The 22,530-nt window shown below is 39.5% G+C and overlaps 1 protein-coding gene and 2 long non-coding RNA genes across 6 annotated transcripts in view; 1 reads left to right on the top strand and 2 right to left on the bottom strand.

The window, feature by feature from the left end:
• Window positions 1-8,435, bottom strand: part of LOC105481524 (synaptosome associated protein 25) — an 87,722-nt gene extending 79,287 nt beyond the window's left edge. For 2 of the 4 annotated variants that reach the window (XM_011741161.3, XM_011741158.2), the window contains exon 1: window positions 8,280-8,435. The gene's annotated coding sequence lies outside the window, so the exon portion shown is untranslated. Of the gene's footprint in view, window positions 1-8,043 lie in introns of all 4 variants that reach the window. The other 2 variants (XM_011741159.3, XM_011741162.3) reach the window with 2 other exon arrangements.
• Window positions 7,754-22,530, top strand: part of LOC105481526 (uncharacterized) — a 203,165-nt gene continuing 188,388 nt past the window's right edge. Inside the window, exon 1 of the long non-coding RNA XR_987013.3 lies at window positions 7,754-8,020. This is a non-coding gene — a long non-coding RNA (uncharacterized lncRNA). The remainder of the gene's footprint in view (window positions 8,021-22,530) is intronic.
• LOC139358500 (uncharacterized) overlaps window positions 21,943-22,530 on the bottom strand; it is a 28,912-nt gene continuing 28,324 nt past the window's right edge. Inside the window, exon 6 of the long non-coding RNA XR_011613500.1 lies at window positions 21,943-22,311. This is a non-coding gene — a long non-coding RNA (uncharacterized lncRNA). The remainder of the gene's footprint in view (window positions 22,312-22,530) is intronic.

Here is a 22,530-nt window from a genome sequence, read left to right as displayed (position 1 = left end):
GAGAAATACATAAGTAGGTAATTACAAAGCAGTGTGATCAATCTTACAAGGGAAATAAGAGCATTGCTCATTGGTAAGAGGTGAATTTCTGGAAGTAGGAGTTTGGGGAATTAAGACATAATTCCACTTGATCCTGAATCACTGAACCTTGTTTAATGATAGAAAGTTTTCAAAGGAGGAAAGTGGATTGGATTGGGAAGTACTCTCATCCAAAGGACCCTTTTTTAGTCAACCTATTCTTGCATTGCTCCATAAGTTTTAGAGTTGGGAATAGGATTTCTGGCCCAGGAGGTACCATGTTTCTTAAAGCTTGACCCCTTCCTCCCATGAGTGGCAGAAAGTGGTCTGTACAGGGAGAGATCCCAACAGACTGGGATACTGGAAGATAGTCATGTATTTAAGGGACATTTTAGTGGCATCCTAGTTGATTGCCATGTAAATAGAGACAAGTTCACACAAAGACATACCTTAGATATTTACTGAGTTCTGTGATGGTTGAAGCTGGTTCTTAATATGTATTTGTTTATGATACAGCAATCTCTCTGTAGATACTGACAGCTCAGTAGAAACCTTCAATAGGTTTTATATTTTGATTAGAGAGTCATAGCTCTTTTCTACACTGAGTTAATGTCTTAGATTCTAAAAGGCATCCCATTGAAACATGCTTTCTAAAATAATGACACCTCAAGAGGGGACACCTAGCATAACACATGGAGGGCAGAAACATGACGATTTTATTTACAGCTCTGACTTCAGGAACCAGTATATGTTTTCCTGGTACATGGCAGGTGTTCAATAGATATTTATTCAATGGATTAATTAATGAAGAATGCCATAATAGCAGCTGATTTATGATGAAGGAATACATGGGTAGTCATCGTGGAATTGAAAAAAAGTAGATACATTCAGCAATTTATCTGGCATAAATCAGGAATGGACTTTCCCATTAAAATAAAAAATTCACTCAACAAGGCTAATGCATATTGAAATAGTTTGCCAGTGTTCTTCCCAGCAGGCTTTCTAGCATTTATTTCTGTGCATTTTCTGTTTATTGATAGAGAAGTCACAGTGTGATTTACCTACACCTACCTCCCAGACCAACTTCGGAATAACTGCAGGGAAATTTAAGACATTCACTGTTTTGGAATTTGCCAGTCATTATTCTTTGAAACTGTACCAAAGATGAACATAAATAAAGGAGATCAACAACGTGGTCTGAGACTCTTCATGGAAGGAAATGAAGAAAGGAAAGGAAACTCTGTCCAACTTGCAGGATTTTCAGACCTCAATTGAGAGAATTCTCTGAAAAAGGAATGAGGCAGGAGTGTAGGGCTGAACTCTGGCCTCAGGGGGGCACCTAAGAGACTTTCATTTTTTTACTTGCTGTTATCAGTAAAGGACAGAAACCACTGATTCAAGGTTCCAGGCATGGAAAGTCATCTCTCAAGTTCCAGATTTGTGACTATTGTCATCTGAATAAAGGAAGTGATGGGGAAGCTGGGACCAGATGGTCATTTTGTAGAACCTGCCACTTTGGAGGAAAATAACCTTTTTCTTTAAGTAAAAATGGACCACCTTGGAAGATTAAGACACGGCGAGTCAGCAGAAAGTGCCAACAGTCTCAATTTAAGACATGAGAATTAGACATCTTTGAGTAATACGAACCATATCAACAACAGCAGAGAAGAGGATGAAATATATTTTTCCACAACCAAAGAAAGCAAGCCATAAACCCAGTACAGGTGTTATTCAGCGTCATTCGGGGGCAGGCATCATTTGACTGAACTTCTCTAGAATCATTGTTAAGCATTTAAAAGGAAATGCTAATCCTTAAATAGGATTTCCCCCCATCTCTTTTTGGGGATACAGATTTGTTCTTACCAGTAAGTCAGTCACTGCTGAAGTTAACCTCTGTAGTCAACAATAAGAAAATCAGTTAGGATTTCTTCTTGTGATACCGTGTTTTACCTTGGTGGAAAGATGCTGAAATCTGCAGTAGGTTGTGACAAGGCGAACGTGGGGTTTTTTTCCCCCTCTGGGACATGTGAATTTATTTGATGTGTGACTATGAATTTAATTAATCAACATTTTACCACCAGCTGCTGACCTCTGACCTCATAGGCTTTAAAGCTTCCTTCTCTCCTTGTCCCATGTTTTTAAAGCTTTCCTGTAATGTCATTTTACCCCACATCCTCCCAATGTGATTAGTTTTTGAGCTGTCTATCAGTATCATGAGATTCAGGTTACATAGGAATGTAACTTTTAAAGTACTTTACAGCTCACAGATTCTATAAAAGCTTCTGTTTCCTCTTTGCTAAGCGGCAGAGGAAGTAAGAGGATGAGTGAAGGAACGGCAGCTAATATATTGCTAAGTCAGACACAGGAGATGATCAAAAAGAGGTCTAGAAAGAAATTTTTAAAAAGTTAATTCGGTTGAAAACAGAATGATACAAAGTTTAGGCAGATTGTAGGAGACAGTATGTGCCAGATAGCTACAAATCTGATTGAGAAGGACAGGAGAAACCCAAAGCAGTGATGACTCAGAATAGGGCTTTGAGGAAGAAGACAGGATTTCTTAACTCTGGGAAGGCTTCAGAAAGATGAAGGCAAGCAATTTTGAGGGGGAAAAAAATAAGGATCGGGCTAAGGGAGGCGATGAATGTAATTAATCTTCCAATTGGGTCCAGATCAGTTACTGAAGCATTATTAAGATGATGCCAGCTGAGGTCATCAGTCACTAGGTCAGGACCCATTGCTTGGGGTTTTCAGCACTGATTTCATTGATTTTTGAATAGTAGGGATATTGGACATCACTAGTCTACTTCTATCATTCTGCCAATAAAGAAACCAAGTTCAACAGTGGTTTGCTGACTAATTTAAAGACTCTGTGATTCCAAACAGGAAATTACAAGCAGTTGTTTCAGGGCTAGAGCTGGGTCTCCTGACTCTGAGCAGCATCCTTACCTTCAGGCCTTGCTACCCAAGTGAGGAGGAAACGACTGCAGAAAAAGACATGTACATTCTCTATGCCTTATTTGGTCAATATGAAAAATGCGGATGATGCAAGAGGTAGAGGTAGCATAAAATATACTTCATAGCTTAATCTCTGGAGTCAGACTGAATACATGTAAGTCCTGGTTCTGCTCTGTGACAAGTTACTTACCCTTGCTGTGCCTCAGTTATCTCATCTGTGAAATGGAAATAATAATAGTAATCTGATCACAAGGTGGTTAGGAGGAAACAGTGAGCCAGTACAGGTAAACTCTTTTATAATGAGGGTCACATTCTTCTTGCCCATAAGCCCATTCTGATTAATCACTGCTTTGGGTATCTCTGTCATTCTAAATCAATTTATGTCTTACTAAATGTGATCTAATACTATATCTGAACATATGTGTCTGTGGGTTGCACTATTTATTTAGAAATCAGAAATTTCTTGGACTTCTATATTGGGTGAAGTGCTTGAGATCCTTGTGAAGAAAATTACATAGAAAGAGTAGGTATTATTGTTAAGGCAATAATAGCAATTCTGAGGAGTTCAGAGTGCAGCTGGGATTCTCTAGAAATTTCTATGAAGTTTTTTCCCTCTTGTAAAACTTTTTTTTTTTTTAAGTTTTTGTCCACTCATCATGTCCTACTTCCTCAGTGCTACATCATGTCTCCTCCTTTCGCCTTGCTTGATGTTTGTGTGGTCCCTGGGCTCAGTTTAATAACCACCAACCTGACCTCCTAAAGCATCAAATGTCACTACCTCTAACTTTCCCCTAGGTAGTCGGCTTGGATATGAAAATGTTATCCTGTGGTGTCTCTGCTGCCAGCGTTTTAGTGAAGAATAGATGAGGATAGTCTCTTGATACTTTATAGCCAGAAATGAAATGGCAGTAAAATCTATATCTACCATTGCCATTTCTTCCTCTACATGAACCCACTGACTATTTTGGCTTAGCAATTCTGTCAGCATTTGGAATTTTGAAGCTCTGCTGTGAGAGTAGTAACCACAAGGTTAGAAAGGAAACGGGTGTAATCCAGACCTCGAGGGAGCCCTGAAGCGAGGGTAATTAGCAAGAGTCAGCAAAATAGGCAGGGAAAGAAATTTGATATACTGCCCACCACAGTTTTTCAAAATTCTACCATTCCATCTTCTTCCTCCCATTTTTAGCCACGTGAGGCTGGTTCTATTTGTCATGCTGCTCAAAACACACTCAGAAGAACTGACAACTTTTTTCATTCCTCCAGTCAGTGCACTTGACAATGCTGAATATTCACAGAGGGCAAGAGAGTGTTCGGCACCATGTTTATTATTCAAGTGCACCTTCTGGGGCATCTCATCACCAGATTCTTGACCTTCTTTTCAATCTGCCTGGCAAGTGCTCAACTTGCATAATTTCTTTTAGTCAATGATGGAAAATTGAAACTTGCGATTAACTTCCAAGCAGGAACTATATGTCTATGTAGGTATATGTATCCTGAAAAGTGATCTTAAAAGATGCTTCAGTAAGGACTGATTTTGTTTCATTGACCATCTCTTATGATACCAATTTGCTCCCCTCTACTTCTGGAAGAATGCAAATTAAATCCACTCTGTCAATAGTAATTTCTGGATAGTAAAAGGACCTGGTTACTTTGTTATATCAGCTTCTGCTCAGAAATCAACTTTAGAGAATAAAGTACCAAATTCTCAGCTTGACATTCAAACCCTTCTACAGAAGGCTCCAACTCTGCATCCTAGCCTATTCTCTCCCAGCTTCCCACTCCACCCAAATGAATGGGCATTTTTAGGGTTTGCTAACTGTAGAGTGGGCTTGCCTAACGTGATATTCTGCATATGTTGTGACTTCAACTTAGCGGAACTCTCCCATCTCTCTGAAACCTCCAAAAGCCATCTCAAGGCCTGCCTCTTCTCTCAGATTGTTCCAGTCCACTGTGATGTTACCCTCCTGAATTTACGTTACTTACTGTTGGTCACATTCACTTGGAAATTAATCACATATGTCCTCATAATTTGTCTTCTAATGTTTTATTGCATTTGATTCTGGTTTTATTTATTAACTTATTGTTTATTGCTTTTATTAAGATTGCTAGATGCTAAACTTATTGAGGTCAAGACAAAAACCATGAGATTTTATATCTCCCATGGGATTAATTTCTGTATCTGGTGAATACCGCTTGATCAATATCTTCCTATCAGGTTGGTCCTTGCTGACAAGGGATGACATTGCAGAAAGTATCCAGTGCTGAGGCTTAAAACATGGATTTTCCTCCTTTATAGAATTGTAAAGCAGTCCCGTAATGTGAGAAACATTGTTTATTCATAGTGAATTATCTAAAAAGCATATTTTCTATTTTTCTCCTTCATGTCTCTTCTCTCAACCTCTTTCTCAGACTATTTTTCTCATTTCTACTAATCGTCAAACCTCCATGTTATGCTGAAGGCCGACTGCTTACGCAGCTTCTAAGTGTCACTAGCAGAAACATGTCTCTCAGCTGATAACCCTCACTCAAGGGTTAACATTTAGAGCTTAGGAATATCTTTAGACAAGCTAATTAAGAGGTAATTTGCATTGTGTTTGTGCATGTGTGGATATGTGTGTTTAACAAAATAAAAATAAAATTGTGAATTCTTGGGAGATTCTGCCATGAAGAGGTTAAGAGGATTGTCAATTATTCTGTAATTTGAACACTGAGGTGGTAATGCAGTAAATATCGATGAACAAACAGGCATCAGAGGGTCTGTGTGAATGACTCCTGGCTCATCCTATGTCCGTCTGCTCCTGCCTCTTCTCACCGCATTGCCCTGGATTTTAAAAATTCAAACTTAAAATAGGAAATTTCTCAATTTTTTCCCCAGAAGCTGTCAATGATATAAATATTAAATTCATGGTTCAATGATATATTTTTTGAAATTTCTCAGTAAGTTATTCTAAAATTAGCTTTCTAATTGTGCACATTGCTTCTTTCTCTCAGCTCTGTGCCCTTTGACATCTTCACTGCAGTCCTCTACTTCCCCCGCTCCTCCCCAGTCTTCCACTAGCAAACAAACCCAGCAGTAATTACTAATGTCCAAGCACGTAATTCCGGCAGCATTAGGCTTTTCATTTGACGCAACTACGCAGACAGCTGTCTGGACATGCAGCATGAAGTTAAAGCATTTTTAAAAATTCCTACCCATATTTTCTCTCCTCTACCACTAAAACACAGTTTATTTTTGTCTGCAGATTGCAAAGTTATAAACTTCTCTTATACATTTACATACTCTTATATAAATGTCCATCCAAATAATTTTACATCCATGCACAATAACAGATCAATATATACAGACATGGAAACACATAGTCATCTATAAAAAAAAAAAAACTAGGAAATAATTAAATAGCTGGGAATGAAATCACCTTCTGTATATGGACAGGAAATTTTAGTATCTGTAGCATACGGATGATAGGAGGTATGACTATTTAAACACAATCCAAGGTCTCATTTGGGGTCTTTTAAGGGGATCATGATAGCGTTTCTTTAATGTGTTGTATAGATTATTACAATGACGCTGTTACTCTTTTTTGCTAACTACTCAAATGGCATAATTTTGACACTGGTCATTTTTATGCCAGTTTTATCTATATCAAACAGAGAGAAATATCACTGATGACTTTTGCTCTCTCAGATACTCCAAGCCTCAGAGTAGAAAATGGTTAAAGTAGTTATCACCACCTCAGCAAAATCCCGCAGTGCCATAAGAGAAATTGCAGTAGATCTTTAGGTCAGAGTTCAGTTCTAGTTTAACACCATGGTTCTTTACCTGCGTTCCCCTGAAGGACACACTTCGATTCTCCTGAGGAAGACCAGTCTTAATCTTGTCAAAATCTAAAGCTATCAGCCTGTGATAACCAGTGCTGATAGGAAATACTTCCAGTAATTCAGAAACCATGGCCAAAGAGATTAAATCTATTCAGTACAGGACAAGCAAAATTTCTCAGATATGTGTTTTTGTGGATGAATACTTGTGTTCATGCCTGATTGCAAGGATGGGGGAAGAAGGAAAAGGAACAGTGATTCATTCTTAAAGTTGATTCTGCTTAGTTAAGCTAATCTCACATTTCTATCAAATGGAAACATAGAGATGTATCATCCCTATAAACAGATAGTATTGGCTTCTTTGTATATACAGTACTCACACTCACCCAAGATCTGTAGACAGATCTACTCTGTGTTAAAAAACAAAACCAAACAAAAATCTTGATACCCTGCTGAAGGATAAATGCCTATTTTTTTTAAAAAATGTATTTATTTTCTACCTAAAATAAGGGTCAGAGGGCAACATAGATTTCCACAAGTAGACTATTATTTTGTTGAAGCTATGCAGGAGGTGAGGAGGGGAAACAGGAAATTGTCTGTAAAGGAGTCTCTGTAAGCAAGATTTATTTCTTTCTTGTTTTCTTTTAACCTACTATGACTCCTCTATTAAGGGTCCCCGTAAGAACAGGGTCTCAGAGAGACAATTTGGTCTCCAGCCCTCGCACATCCAGCCCTGGCCAGGCATTTCTGCCGCAGGCAGATGCGGCGCTGCGGCCGGACCGCTGTCCCCGGTGCTGAAAGGTCGAGGGCGCCCGCGCGAGCCCTCGGTATTGCTATCCAGGGTGCTGAGCGCGGGCCGCCGCAGTCCCCGAAGCCAGCCCACCCGCGCCAGCCCTCCGCAGAGCCCTCCCACCTGGCACGACCCGCCCGCCTCCCGCTAGCCTGCAGTTGACGTGGAGCAGGCGGCATAAATCAAGTCTGCGGGGCATGGAGGCTGCTGTCGCTGCAGCAGCTCAGCTTGCCCGGGGCGGGAACTCCCCCTTTCTCCTTTCGCTTCCCCAGCACCCACACCCTGCCTCCTCCTTAATTCTTCCCTGGATAATAGTACCCTAACGACAACAGTCAAAATAATAGGGTTAGAACGACGGGGGGGAACCCAACAGCCTAAATATCTCTGAAAACTGCATCGCAAAATGGAAGAAAGAGGGGGTCCCACTACTGTTTCAAAAGAGTAAGTTATTATTCGGTACGTACCCTCGCTCTTCCTTCCCGTCGCTCCATTTGCAGGGCTCCCGTTTCCCCTTCCCCCAGCAGTTCACCTCGAAAACACTTTATAAAGCCCCCACCAGACGTGCACACACGGAATACCGCACCCTAAGTGCACCAATACTTGTATTTACCCAAGCCCACTCGGAATGCCCAGCTGCTGTCCCTTCTGGGTATGCAGCCATCCCGAGCCAGAACCACGACCTGGGGAGGGGGCTCCTTACCTGGGCTTCTCGGGAGGGTTGTGTTCTCCGGGCCTCTGCAGGTTGCAAGTGTGGAGGAGCCGCCGAGCAGGGAGGGAAGGAAAGACAGCGCCTGACCTCCCCGAGGTTTCGTCTTCAATGCAACGTGAGCTCTGCCCTCATCAAAGATGGCCGTCCGTTTTGACGTCAGCAGCTTTTAATAGCCGCCCGGCGAGGGGCGGGAGGAAGTGGGGGCGGGGCTCCGGCGGGGGCGGAGGCGGGGCCCGGGCTGCGGCGCGCTTGACTCGGCTCCCCGGCGCTGCCCTGCAAACCTCCGTGTTTTCACCTCCTATAAACACCCAAAAGGGGCGACTCTTATGACTCCATTTTAACACTCGGTCTCGGGCAAAAGCGTTCATCCCGCAACTGCATTCTTGATGTTCTTTGGTGTGTGTGTGTGTGTGTGTACATATGTGCGTGTATATATATGTATGTGTGTATATATTTTATAATACATGTATAATATATGTATAATTTGTGTGTGTGTGTGTATATTTTCCCCCCACCCCCACCCCCACCCCCGTTCAGTGGAATCGGTGATTGAGTCATCTAAGGAGAAGGGAAGGCAGAGGGGGGTAAAAGGTAGTGATGGGAGGGGTGGGGGAAATTTCTGCGGCGATTTGTTTTCTCCAAAGAGGGTCCGGAGGGGCATCCCCGTCCACCCTCGCCAGTACCATATATGGTCAGGCTACGTGGGTTGCTATTTTTATGAGTGATTGCTTCATGTTATCGAAGCAGCGTCGAGGGCTTGCAGCTCTCGTTGCTGTGGTCAGCCGGGGAGCGAGGCTGGCGCACGTTATTTTGAAGTACGTCAGAGCCAGGCTCTCTGAGCTGTTGCAGGAGTCGGGGGAAGGAGAAGGGAAGCGGAGTTAGCCCAGCCAGCGTGGGTTTGCGAGGACTCGAGGCTTGAAGTTGAGTTGTTTGCCGAGGGCAAAAACGGATGACGCTGCTTTGGGTGGAATTTGCAGTCGGCGCTGGGGTTTCGTGCTGGGTGTCTTAGGGGTACCCCACAGAGGCACGGACGCCCCGAGGGAACTGTCCAAAAGGCCAGGAGGAGGTGGGGGCTTCAGAGCAAGGACGGCTGGGACGCTGCCGAATCTGGTGGTTCACTCAATGCGCAAACCCCGGGTACCCGTGCAGGCTGCCTCAGGGGGCCCTAGGATGCTCAAATCAGGGCGGGGAGACAAAGGCTACTTGTGCTGATCATATTAGAGATTAAAAGTGATAATTATAAAGCAACAATCCTAACTGTCCTCCCTGGCCGTGCACGGGCCTGGGGAGGGGGTGGTGCGCGGATCGCTCGGCGGTGGCAGCGTCCCGGATGATTCACAGGTGTTGGGGAGGCTGTCGCGGGGCTCTCCGCGGGGAGGGCGGGCTGGGGAGCGCGTGGGAGGTGGGGGACCTCGTCTGAGGAACTGTTTGTACTTTTCCGGGAAGGATGCGATTAGAAGTCGTGCCTCGCAATGTTAAAACTTGATGGCCTCTTTTAGGCGATGGAAAATCCTTGTCTCGCTTAGGAGAAACCATTTAGATCTGGGTTCGGAAAAGCGGCATACAACCTCTTCCCCTGCACCCTCCTCCTCCCCTGCCCCACCACACACACACACACACACACACACACACACACACACACACACCCCTACATCGCTGGCCTGAGAGCCAAGCTTAGGCAATAATACGGCCTTTGATTGCACTCCATTGCGGAGGGAGGGAAGCGGGGTGGGGGTAAGGGAAGAAGAGTTGTGAAGGCGCTGCGTTTAGAAAGAGACGGGCTGTTAAGAATTTAATAAATGATACTTTTAATCGCAATCAGTAGACATAATTGTGTCTTAAAGATTCCCTGACCTGAAGGCTTTTTTGACGTATTAATGTTTATGCCATAATAATTAACAGTGTTTGGATGTTTATTAAAGCCAAATTCCTAAAAAAGACATGTTGCTGAAATTTGTTTACTTATTCTTTAAACATTTAAGATTTCCATACAATAAAGAAGAAAATCTGCAGTCCTTAGAGACTTAATTGCCAACAAAAGTATCTTGATTATGGCTCTTACTTTCATTATAAAGCAAGTTGGAATAGAGGGAAAGGGGTTTGAATGCAGTGTACTGCAAAATCCTTTATAGTCATTTTGTCCAAAGTGTGACACTTTAAAAAAAAGCAGCATGCGGAAGTTTGAAGAGAAAAAAAAAAAAAACCTGCAGAGGGAGAAACAAAATATGTGTATAGCCCTCAGACTAGAAATCATTCAGGCAGAAAGCATTGTGAAGGAATGGAGGAGGAGGCGGGGGATTTTCCAACTTAAACAACAACAAAAAAAGTTAAAAAGCAACTACGTCAGTGATGGAGGCTTATCCTGCAGGCAAAAGCTATGTAGCAATCACAGGGAAGGACTGGCTTGGTATTCTGAGTTTTCAACTACTGATACCCCACACTGACATCTTTAAAAATGACAGATAAGAAGAGGGAGGCAGACAATTTCAAGGTATTACAGAAAATACCCTGACCCTACAGGATTAGCTGCTGGTGGTGACAGTGTTTTCCATTGCTAGTGCTTGCTTTGAAAATGATGCTGTTTGAGAGGTTCTTCATCTTGCTCTGGGAAAGGTAAAAGAGTCTAATTTGAGAAACATAAATATTGGGTACATAAAAATCTGCTAAGGATGACCAGATAACCCTAAATATGGTTTGAATATGATAATGAGATTTTTTTTTTTTTTGCCTTAGGATTTTCTCATGGCATGATTAAAACAAAACAAAAACAAACAGGAAAACATCATCATCTTTGCCAGTAGGGAGCCAGCAGATTCATGTTACTCATGGTTTGCAAAGGCCTGAACCACCCAGGGAAGGAAGGTGATGGAAAATTTGCTCCAAAATGGTTCAGCTGCTGTGGGTTATTTCTAATGCTTAGGATGAGTGATGAGAAAATTACCTGCTCTGCTAGATGGATATTTACACTATGATAATTCAAGCCTCTGGAAGCTTTTTTGGTACATTATGCCCCAAAGTATTCTGGTTTGCAGTAGCTCTAGGTCCAAGGTATTTAGCTTGTATCTCCAAGGTAGGTGCAAGATTCATAGTTGATTCAATAATTGTAATTTTATAAGGAGTCATAATAATAACTTTTCTAAAATCCCGTGTGATCTTTCCAGAGTCAACTTGGAAGTAGTTTAAAGATAGCCCAGCTCAGAAGCCCTCTCTCCAGGGTCCTCCTTTGGAATATGCCTGGCACTCTATGACACTGTTTCAAAACACTGTGAGGGCAAAGAATACTCAGTTCTGCGCAAGAATATTCAGTTTGATAGAGCAACTGTTTTGATTCTTTGGTTTGCTTTCCACGTGGTTTGCTTGCCACTTTCTCTTCATATATTCTTCTAGCCCTTAACACAGCCCCCCACCCCATTTATGTATAGTGAAGTAGTAGTACCTTAAAATGCCTCAAGTAGTTTAGCTCTAGGTTTAAACTATCCAGGCTGTTCTTGTTCACTGAAGCCTCTAAGGTAGATGTATATCTTGTGAAAGGTAAAAAGAGAACCAGGAATATTAGTTGCTGTTTCTGGCTTGCCATGTTAAGAAAAAATAGGACTGTACACTCAGAATATTAAATAACACTTTATTCTTTACTACAGACAGTATCATGGGAAGGAAGAAGGGGAGTGTCCAGCAGCCAGAGGCTGGATGTTTCCACACTTTTGTTCCTTGATGCACCAAAATTACAGACTTTCTTTTACAATGCATCCTAGGACCCTTCCCAATGCTGAGACATGCCTGTGGTCAAGTAGGGAGGAAGAACCTGTGACGATTAGGAACAGAGAGGCAGAGAAAATGGTAGTCCAAATTAGTACATTTCAAAAAGGCTATTTGATAGGGGTCACAGTATTCCTTGAGTAAATCTTTTAGGAATCATATTAGTTCTGTAATCTCTTTGTATCTCAATTATCTCATAGGTAAAATGGAGACAATAATTATACCAAATTCACAAGGAAATTATGAAGCACTGAGTGTCATATCTAGCACTATGAAGTATTGGCTAAATAAAATCTATCATTTTGATGAGACTTTAACTTTATTTCTAAGAAATGACATGTAGCTTGGCTTTAATATGGAGGATTGCCATTTTTTCATTAGCTATTAATTAGATATGTATCAATCATACTGGGTCTTGTTTTTTTCATCTGTATGAACTTATACATTTACTCAATATCGAACACCTGCCATATGCATGGCACTGGGGTCTAGGAAAAATTGAGTAGAGAGTTGAGGATTAGAGGGGTTAAATAACCTGGCCAAGGACACAGCTAAGAAATGGGATAGCTAGGGTTTGAACCCCAGGGCCCAAGCTCATAATCATGATGTTTTAGTACAGCCTCCTCCAGCTCCATCAGACTCCCTCAATATCCAATAAACAGCTTAAATAAGAATCAGGGCAGAAAATGCTCTCAAAATATACCAGCCAGAGGTCAGAACAGAATGGCAATGTGGATCAGTGGTTTTGAGGCAGATAATATGAGGTCTTCAACAAGAATTGATTCCAAGAGTAAAGACCTCTGAAGGTAAGGATTGGGTAAGCTGGGTTGAAATGAATGACTCAGGATATACCTGGGAATGGAGCAAGAATATCTCGTGCCATTTTATTGATACTAGCAGAGAAGGGCATCACACTTCTGCCAGCTAACAGGCACCAGCCTAGGTAAGGCACATTCTTATACATCAGCAGATTGCATCAATAATCTCTTGGTCATGTCCAATGGACTTTTCATCTCTATTGACTTTTGGGTTCACCTGACGGCATGTACTTACCCTTCCCTTTCTTAAAGCTCTCATTATCAGGTGCCTTCACCTCTGTTTCTCCCTTTTTTGTTGGCTCCTCATTTTCCATAGCAGATGGGTTGAAGCAGCAAAATCGTTGTGCCCAGCAGGTAAAGCTGGACATTTCCTTGAGTCCTGCACAAGCCCCCTGGGAGCTCCATATGTTCATGGAACCTGTCCTGACTCTCCACTCTGAAAGATTCTGTGCTCTAAGCCAAACAGAAAAAAATTAAATAACTCTCATTTGTATAGCTCTGTGCTAAAGAAATAGAAAATGTTGTGAAGAACTGTCACACACATGATCTCATTTTATTCTTGCAACAACTCTCTGAGGTATGTACAATAGTAATTATTATTTTAATTCCCTATTAATACATGATTATCTTACACCATGCAGCCAGTTGTTAATGGAGTTAGAATAGGTACTGAAAACTTCCTACTCTAAATTCTACATCAGGAAATGCAGAATTCTGATTGGTCTTTCAGGCTTCTCTACTGACCATGGTACATCAAGAGACTCAGTGTTCTATTTCTTCCTTCACATGTTGTCTCCAAAAAATCTGATTTCATACCCTTGAGTTTAACCATCATTTTCTATATTTGACTTTTAATTTCCTATTGCCAGTCTCACGCACTCTTGTGAGCTTCAAAGTCATATTCCTATCTTCTTAATGAACACTTATCTGGCTGAATGAAAGGCACCTCAAACTGAACATATATATGCATAAGTTGATTCCATACTCTGCAAGAATCTACTTCTCCTCTTACATTCTTAATTAACATTTTCTCATGATGTCCCATCTTCCAAACTAGCATACTCACAAGCCTCTTATTTTCACTCTCCTTTGCTGGCTTTGCTTTCATTTTCTCAACTTCAAGTGTTCAAGACTTGGAACTTTTCTCCCCTATACGTAATCATTCCCTGGGTAGTTGTATCCATTTCCAGGGCCTTGGGTAGTATCTGTGTGTTGATGTTTTTATATTACATATTTAGCCCTAATATTTCTCCTGAACCGCGTTGTGTATGTACAACTTTCTACTCAATATCTGTGATGAAACATAAGGCAAATATGGACGTTTAACTTAGCATGTCCAAAGCAGATTTCAGATTTTTTAACTTCAAGAGGCTCCCTTCATCTTAGTTCTCCATATTAGTGAATGGCATTGACATTCCTAGTCCCTGAGGATGAAAATCTTATATTATTTCATGGATACTTTTTACATTCACACGTAATAAATAACACTTGTTGCTCTACTGTCAAAATACTTTTCAGATCCAACACTTCTCAGCACCTCCGCAGATACCACCTTAGTTTAAGTCACCATCATCTCTCTCGGGATATTACAGTAGCCTCTTAATTTGTGCCCTAGCACCTGTATCTCCTCTACATAGCTGCTGCAGTGATACTTATAAAAGACAAATCTGATCATATTTCCTTTCTCAAAAACTTTCAGTGGCTCCCATCACATTTAGAAGTCCTTCCTTTACCCTACAAGATCATGCTCCTGGCCACCTCTCCAGACTCGTTTCCCAACACCTCTCCATTTCAATCACATTGACCTTCTTGCTGTCCATTGAACAACCAAGTGTACTCCTACCTCAAGACTTTTGCACTAGTTATTATTTCTACCTGAAATAGCCTCTCCCAGATCATCTTATATGTCATCTCCTCAAATGCCACATTTACAAAGGAGCCTTCTCTGACAATCTAGCTAAAGTTGCTAATCTCTATTTTTAAAAATTACTTTACCCTGCACTATTTTTCTTCATAGCCGTTTTCTCCTGTTGACATTATATATATGCTTATAGCTACATCTATATTATATTTCCCAGAGGCAATGGTTTTCAATGGCATTTGCATTTTCTTTGGTTAAATTCTTTTTTGTTTCCAAATAATGTGCAGACATTGTTAATTCTTGATTTATAAAATAGACATCAGTTGACTTCCTAATAATAAGACTCTCTTACATCACCCTTGTCTCTTTTCCCCATCCTGTCAATAACAAAACTGTTAAGTAGTCACTCAGCCATGAATATGTCTAGGTAAATATTGTTCACTGTAAGTAGTACTACATAATGAGTATGTTTCTTTTTTTGCATATTTTCCCACTTTCCCTAGAGAAGCTCTTAGATGCTTCATAGAGAAGAAAAAGGTGGTTACATACAAAGGAGGAAGAATTACAACAAAATTGGACTTCTCAAAACAAATCCAGATGGTAGGAGTCAATGGAACAGGTCTTCAAATACTGCAAGAAAAATAAATCTCCATCTATAAGTCTATATTAAGCCAGAATATTAATAAAGAATGAAGGGCAAAATGAAAACATTTCTAGATGTGGACAGACTCAGGGCGATTACCTCCCATGAACATTTTTTGCAAATAAAAATATTTTCTAAGGATTGTACCTTAACAATACAACTCACAAAGGAATCTATGCAAAGGAGGAAGACCAGGAACTTAGGAAATATTAGAACTAAGACAGCATTTTTTTTCCTAGAACCAAAGCTAGGAAACAGGTATGGTAATAAATCAATGTAAAATTAGTTTATTTGACAAACGGTGTAGTTTAAAAGCTAATTATAGTATTAACCAGACAATGGCATAGATATCTCCTATCAGTAATGAGAAGAAAATGCCCCTATAATGACAGAAAAAGCAAACAATTTATCATATATTTTTGGTTCAAATATGAAGTCAATATTATAGGACACAATTTTGAGCATTTTTTGATGGAGTTTAAAGAAAGATTTATAATTTGTCCTTTATCTTCAACTTTTTTTTCTTTTTTGGTGTGAAAATTTAGTGCCACAGAAATATTTTTTCTTTAAAAGTTTGCCACCCTACCTGGTTCTGCAATAAATACTATTTATATAATAATAAGCTGTAAATGCTCTTTTTTGATCTTTGAAGTTTGAATTAAACTGTAGACCAAGAATGAATGACTTAATATTTACCAAACAGAATCTGAATATTATGGGGCCTAACATATAAAAGTAGTGAGAGAGCTGTCAGATGTGGGAAGTAAAGGAGAGGGCTTAGGAGGGGCAATGTAAAGAGATTTTATAATGCAAACAACCCAATTTACTCATTTTATATGGTAAAGGATTAAAAGAATCAGTAAAGTTCATAGAAGGAAAAATAAAATTTACTCATGGTATAATTATATGTAAAGTTAGATGTATAATTTTAAAGTTAGTCAACAGAAACCCAAAAAGTAATAGAAGTACCAAAGTTCAGTGGTTGTAATAAAGGAGAAAGAGCCAATAAGATAATGTTCTCAGTTTTTTCATGAAGGACATTTATATATTATTTAAAATTGGTAAATCAAGAAATAAAAAGATATTATTTAAAATTAAGGTTTGAAACACCAAAGATAACTTGAAGCAGAAGTATTTAAAGACGGTTACTTCTGGGAAGGATAATGAACAAGATGCAAAAAGATTTTATTTTATTTAAACAATCTTCATTATTGTTTTCCTGTGAATGTGTTACTCTTCTTTAAAATAATGGCATTAACAAAATTATTTCAAAAAGCTTTTATGCAAGCTCTCCTGGTTTGGGTGGGCTGCAAAGTTCTGTCTTCAATGTCCTATCCTATAATGCTTTGGCAACTCCACAACCTTTCTTATTCAGTATACCAAAACAGCATTGATTTTTAAAGTGGAGGAAAAAAGATTCCTTGAAATGTATTTTAACCCATTTGTTTTCCTAGGCAACGCTAAGGAACGATACTGAGGTTAAAATTGAAATATGAGATATGAGAGCTGACATCTGGTCAGGAGGTCTGTCGGAGCCAACATTTTAATAATAAAATTATGATTATGAAAGAGCCACTGTGGGGATGGTTGAATAAGGATTTCTGAAAATCTGTTCCTTCATAAAAGCAACAAGAACACTAGCAAAAATTGTTAAAATAATTTTTTTTAGAAATCTAGAAATTAACCAAAGGCTTACAACAATCTGAGGAGCGTTTATTCAAGAAAAATATCTGCATTTTGGTAAGAACAAGAAACTTTGTGGCATTTCACTTGCCCTATTGCCATTCCCCTTTCTGCAGCTTTCTAGCAACCTTGAAAACCAGGAACCTACATGCCATTGGGAGGGGAGCAGAATTGATTTGGAGCTCCCCAGAGTCCCATCCAGAGAGAATTGTCACTATTTAACTTGTCTGAAAGTTTCCTGAAGGTGTGCATCAAAAAATTACCTATTAGGTACAATGCTCATTACCTTGGTGACAAAATAATCCATACCTCAAACCCCTATGACATACGATTTACTCATACAACAAACCTACACAGGTACCCCCTGAACCTAAAATAAAAGTTGGAAAGAAAAAAAGTAAAAATAAAAAATAAAAAGTTCCCTAAAAACTACCACTCTTGAGGCTTATCTTTATTTGATGTAACTTAGAGCTCACATAGTGTAAACAGTATCTCCCCAAAGCATTTGTCAAAAACAATCAGCATCAAATGTTTCACACAGCAGCTGCCTGAGGCAGTGATAATGGCTGAGACAAACAAGAAGTTGACCAAAAATTGTAACAGGAAATGCTGGAAAATGGGATGTTCATAGGGTGTTTTGAAAAGTTCTGACATATTCCTGGGAATCTAGAAAGCCATGCACATGCAGAAAGCTGGGCGCATGCCCCAAATCTGAGAAGGCCCTATTCTCTCACCTCTCCATAACCTGAGACTGCATCATCAGGAAGCAAAGACTAAGGCAAATTTATAACCTGTCTGGTGGAGCATAGAAAGATTACTCCAAAAAATACATACATAGAACTTCTCAGCAAAGACTGTGAGCCTTTTTTTGTGCAAGATATTTAAGGAAATCTCTGTCCAAACATAAGCTGAACATTAAATTAGCTGACTAGAGATTTCAGGGCCACACACAATAAAGAAGACTTACCAGAGTAGTTCAGCAAAATCACTAAACAATCAAACAAAACTCCCCCAAATAGATTGGAAAAAAAAAACATGACAAATATATACCATGCAAATAATCAAAAGAGAATTGAATAAAGTGGATATCAGGCAAAATAGAATTTAAGAGAAAAATTGTTGCTAGGGACAGTAACAACAGTAGTAACAAATACAAACAATAACAAATGCTGTGGGATGAAGGTAGAAATCTGATTTCTGGAATTGCCACATTATATTATTTAAAATGTCTAGTTCTTAACTAAGTATTAAGACATACAAACAAATGTGGCCCATATACAGGAGAAAAACAGTCAAGAGAACCTGTCCCTGAGGATACATAGACATTGGAATTTCTGCACAAGGACTTAAAATCAGCCCTTATAAATGTGTTAAAGAACTAATGAACTAGCCCATGTCCAGTGAACTAAAGGGAAATATGGGAAAGATGTCTCACAAAATAGAGCGTATCAATAAATAAATAGGTATTATAAATAATCAAATAAAAATTTTGAAGTTGAAAAATATCATAACTGAAATAAAAAATTCATTAGAGAAGCACCATAACATATTGGAGGTGGCAGAATAAAGAACAAGCAATTTCAAAGATAAATCAATTGAGATGATTCAGTCTGAGGAACATGGAAAAAGAATGAACAAAAACTAATGGAGCCTCAGAGACCAGTGAGACATCATCAAGCAAACCAAGTAAGCATAAAGGAAAACCAAAAGGAGGTGAGAGAAATGGGTAAATAGAACATGTGAAGATGTAATGGCCAAAACTAACACAATTTTAAGGAATAACATTAATCTAGACACCCAAGAAGCTTGACAAACTCCAGTAGGATAAACTTAAGGAGAGCAACATCTGCGTGCATTACAATCAAAACTAAAAGGCATGGAGGGAGAATACTGAAGACAGAAAGAGAAAAATGGCTCATTATGTACAAGGGATCCTTAATAAGATTAAGATTCTCATGAGAAACCACAGAGGCAGTGGGATGACTTGCTCATATTTAAAATAATGAAAGAAAAAGACATTCAACCAAGAAGTCTATATTCAACAAATTATCCTTCAAAAGGAAGGAAAACAGCAATAACTAAAATAATTTGTTGCTAGCAGACCTTCCCTGTAAGTACTAAAGGAAGTGCCTCAGCTGAAATGGAGGAACTAGACAGTGACTCAAATCCACATTAAAAAAAAAAAAAAAAAAAAAAGTATCAGTAAAGGTAGGTACCAAGAAAAATATAAAAGCCAGCTTTATTGTGTTATTTTGGTTTGTATTTTTTTCTTCTCCTACCTGATTGAAATTACATAAAGCAATAATTGTAAAACTACATTGATGAATTTATAATGTATAAACGTGTAATTTGTATGAAAATAAAAGCACCAAGGAGGGAGGAGGGAATAGAGCTATGTCAGAGCAAAGTTTTGGTGTACTATCAAAATCAAGTTGGTATTAATTTGAACTAGATTTTTAAAACTTATCACATTAATTGTACTTCCCAGCTATGCACAGTGGCTCACCTCTGTAATCTCAGCTACTCAAGAGGCTGAGGTGGGAGGATCCCTTGAGTCCTGGAGTTCAAGTCCAGCCTGGGCAACATAGTGAGACATCATCTCCAAACTAACAAACAAAACAAAAACTTTACTGAAAAACCCACAAATGATTTTGGGAAAATAAACAGTATGGTTCTAAAATTTATATAGAAATGCAAGAAACCCAGAATAGCCAAAAAATCTTGGAAAAGAAGAACAAAGTTGGAAGACTCACACTTCTGCATTTCCATACTTCTAACCATCAGGCAGTTACTTTCCCCCATATTATATGTATGAGTAGTGAGCTTCTAGACAGAACCCAGCACTCCAGGCCTATTGTATGCTGTTGAAGAATTGTGTCTATCCCAAGTCTCTGGGGTCAATTCCCACTTGTGATTATGACAGCAAATATAAGAGATAAAAATTTTGTAATTTGGAAACTGGACAATGACTGTCACAGGTGACTGGAAACAGAAGAGAGACAGGAAGTTGAGGCAAAAACTTGTATGGGGTCATTAAGCTTACAATATAGGGTGACTTTGTAGACCAGGACCATTTTGCTTGCAAATTATAGAAACCAGACCACCATAACTTAGACATAAAAGGAAATGTATTGGCTTATGCAGTTAAACAGTCTGGGATCAGATCTATGGTTTCAAGCAAGGCTGGATTTAGGTGCTCAAACAATGTCATTAGGAACTTATCTCTCATCATCTCTGTGTTGACTTTGTTCTCAGATACACTCAGCCAATTATCATCAGCAGCAGAAAAGAACATGCCACTTTTCCAAACGTTCCAGTAAAATCCCTATTTTTTTTTTTTTTATTGGTCAGACCTGGGTCATATATTCATTCCCAGAAGCCATGATAAGTCCAACCTGACACACATTGACTAGGAGTGGGGAAGGAAACTCCTTCCAAGGAAAAATCAGAATGAGGCAAAAAAGAAGGAAATGCATGCTGAGCAAGCAAAAATACCAGCCACTCATCCCAGAGAGTAGGGCCAACTGACAATGGAAGGTATTGAGTGCTTGAGTGGGAGGTCAGAAACTCAGTAAGGTGCTGGGCCTTGAAGGGTCAATTCATCTAATACAGTAAATCTGGCTACAGATGCTTTTCCAGTGGTATAATCCTGTTGCAATTCTTGCTGAAGCTATGCTTCTCAGATTCTGATTTGGTGGGTCTGGAATGAAGTTCAAAAGTCAACATTGCTAACAAACTCCCAGGTGATGCTGATGTTGTTGGTTAGTGGACCACATTGTGGCATGCTGCTATGCTAAAGTATTAATGTAAATCATCTCTAGCTGTGGTGAGTTCTGCATCTTAATTGCCCTGCCCTTGAACTGGTGAGAGGTTAGACGATTCTGTATGCCCTGTCTGTGTGCCCTTGGCAGGCTCCATCCTCCTATCATTCGTCTGTCTCAGGGGGATTTGGGAATGAGAGGCAGCTTTTCTGCCAGAAGTATGTGCTTCCTCATTTTTCTACCCCAGGACTGCATGGGTTTAAGGCACTGGACCAAAGAAAAGCCTTGGCATGGGGTTCTGGAAGGTTAGTTAGCTGGTCCAAGATCAGCATTTTATTTCATAAAGGAGTCGGAGATTACTCAGTTTCCTGCTGCTCACTTATTGCTCTTTGGCTATAGACTAAAGAGATTTGCCAAAGCCCAGATGACTACAGTTGCGGGAGTGGGCCCTACTGAGGCCAGCTTCAACCAGCAGAGCTGCCAAGTTGACCCACAGGTTGATGAGTCACACAAAATGGTTGTTGTGAGCAGCTGAATTTGGGGGAAATTTCAATACTATGTTATTATGGCAACAGATTACTAAAAGACTATCTGTGTGGATTTGGGAAATTTTTTTAACCTTTATAAGTCTCTGTTTTCTCTGTAAAATGAAGATAAACTCACATAGGGTTATTGTGAAGATTAAATAGAATAAGAAAGGGGAGAACCTTGACCCAGTATTCCAATAAATGTCAGAATTAGAACTACAGTTTTCCTGTATACAGCTAGTCTTCAAGAAGCCTCATAGAGAAAGAAACTTTCTGGTAGAACTAAAAAGAGATGGTGTAAAAAAGAAGAGAGAAGTGGGATTTGTTATTCCCTTTTGGTGTCAGGTGGTTTCACAGATCATCCAATATATTTTATAGAATTCTATCTTCCCTACCAACTTATGTGGTAAGTTTTACTATTCGCTTTTCATAGATGAGGAAACCAAGACACAAAAGCGAGCTGATTTTGTTAAAGTCAGATAGTCAATGGTAGAGGGCCTGGGATTAAAAAAGCAAAAACACTAAAAAATGAAAAATAAATACAAAAGTTAGATCTTTCACTCTAAATACCTTGCTCTTTCCACTATGAAAACCCAACTCAAACCTTAATCACATTACAGTTTTTATTAAAATATTTTTATTCAGAGCTCCCACTGCAGAGTAAGAAAATAGATATCTTAACCAAACCTTTCAAAGATTACTTTTGCTTTTTCTATTTAACTTAATTTATCTTTTCTTTCCAGAATCAGTCTTTCTCTCCATCTCTTTGAATTTCTCCCTGACTCTCCAGTTATGTCTCTCTCCCTCTCTTCTCCCTGACTCGTTCTTTCTCTCTTTCTTTCTCTGCCTAACACAGGCTGTCTTCAGATCCCTGCAGTTAAAATTCAAGTGGAAAACAAGTGACTCAGCAAGCTGGATGTTGATTTCTTTGGTTTATTTGCTCTTAAAGAAAAAAAATTCTCTTGGCAGCATATCTAGAAAGAAAGAAATGAAAACTGTAAGGCTCTTGTAGGAAAAGCGTCATAGGTATACACAGTCTATATGGTATTTTAAAATTCAACCAGGCAGGAAAGGAGGCCCAAGCTCACAGCAGAGTTTAAATAAACCTCTTTACCGTTTGTGCTCACATGAATAAGCCATTTCTTCTTTCTATGTTTATTGTCTGTAGGAAATCAGACCTAGGATTGCTTTTT

Source organism: Macaca nemestrina, chromosome 15 (assembly GCF_043159975.1).
Source record: "Macaca nemestrina isolate mMacNem1 chromosome 15, mMacNem.hap1, whole genome shotgun sequence".
Taxonomy (NCBI): domain Eukaryota; kingdom Metazoa; phylum Chordata; class Mammalia; order Primates; family Cercopithecidae; genus Macaca; species Macaca nemestrina.
The sequence above is the reverse complement of the archived record's forward strand: the minus strand, read 5'-3'. Positions and strand labels throughout refer to the sequence as shown.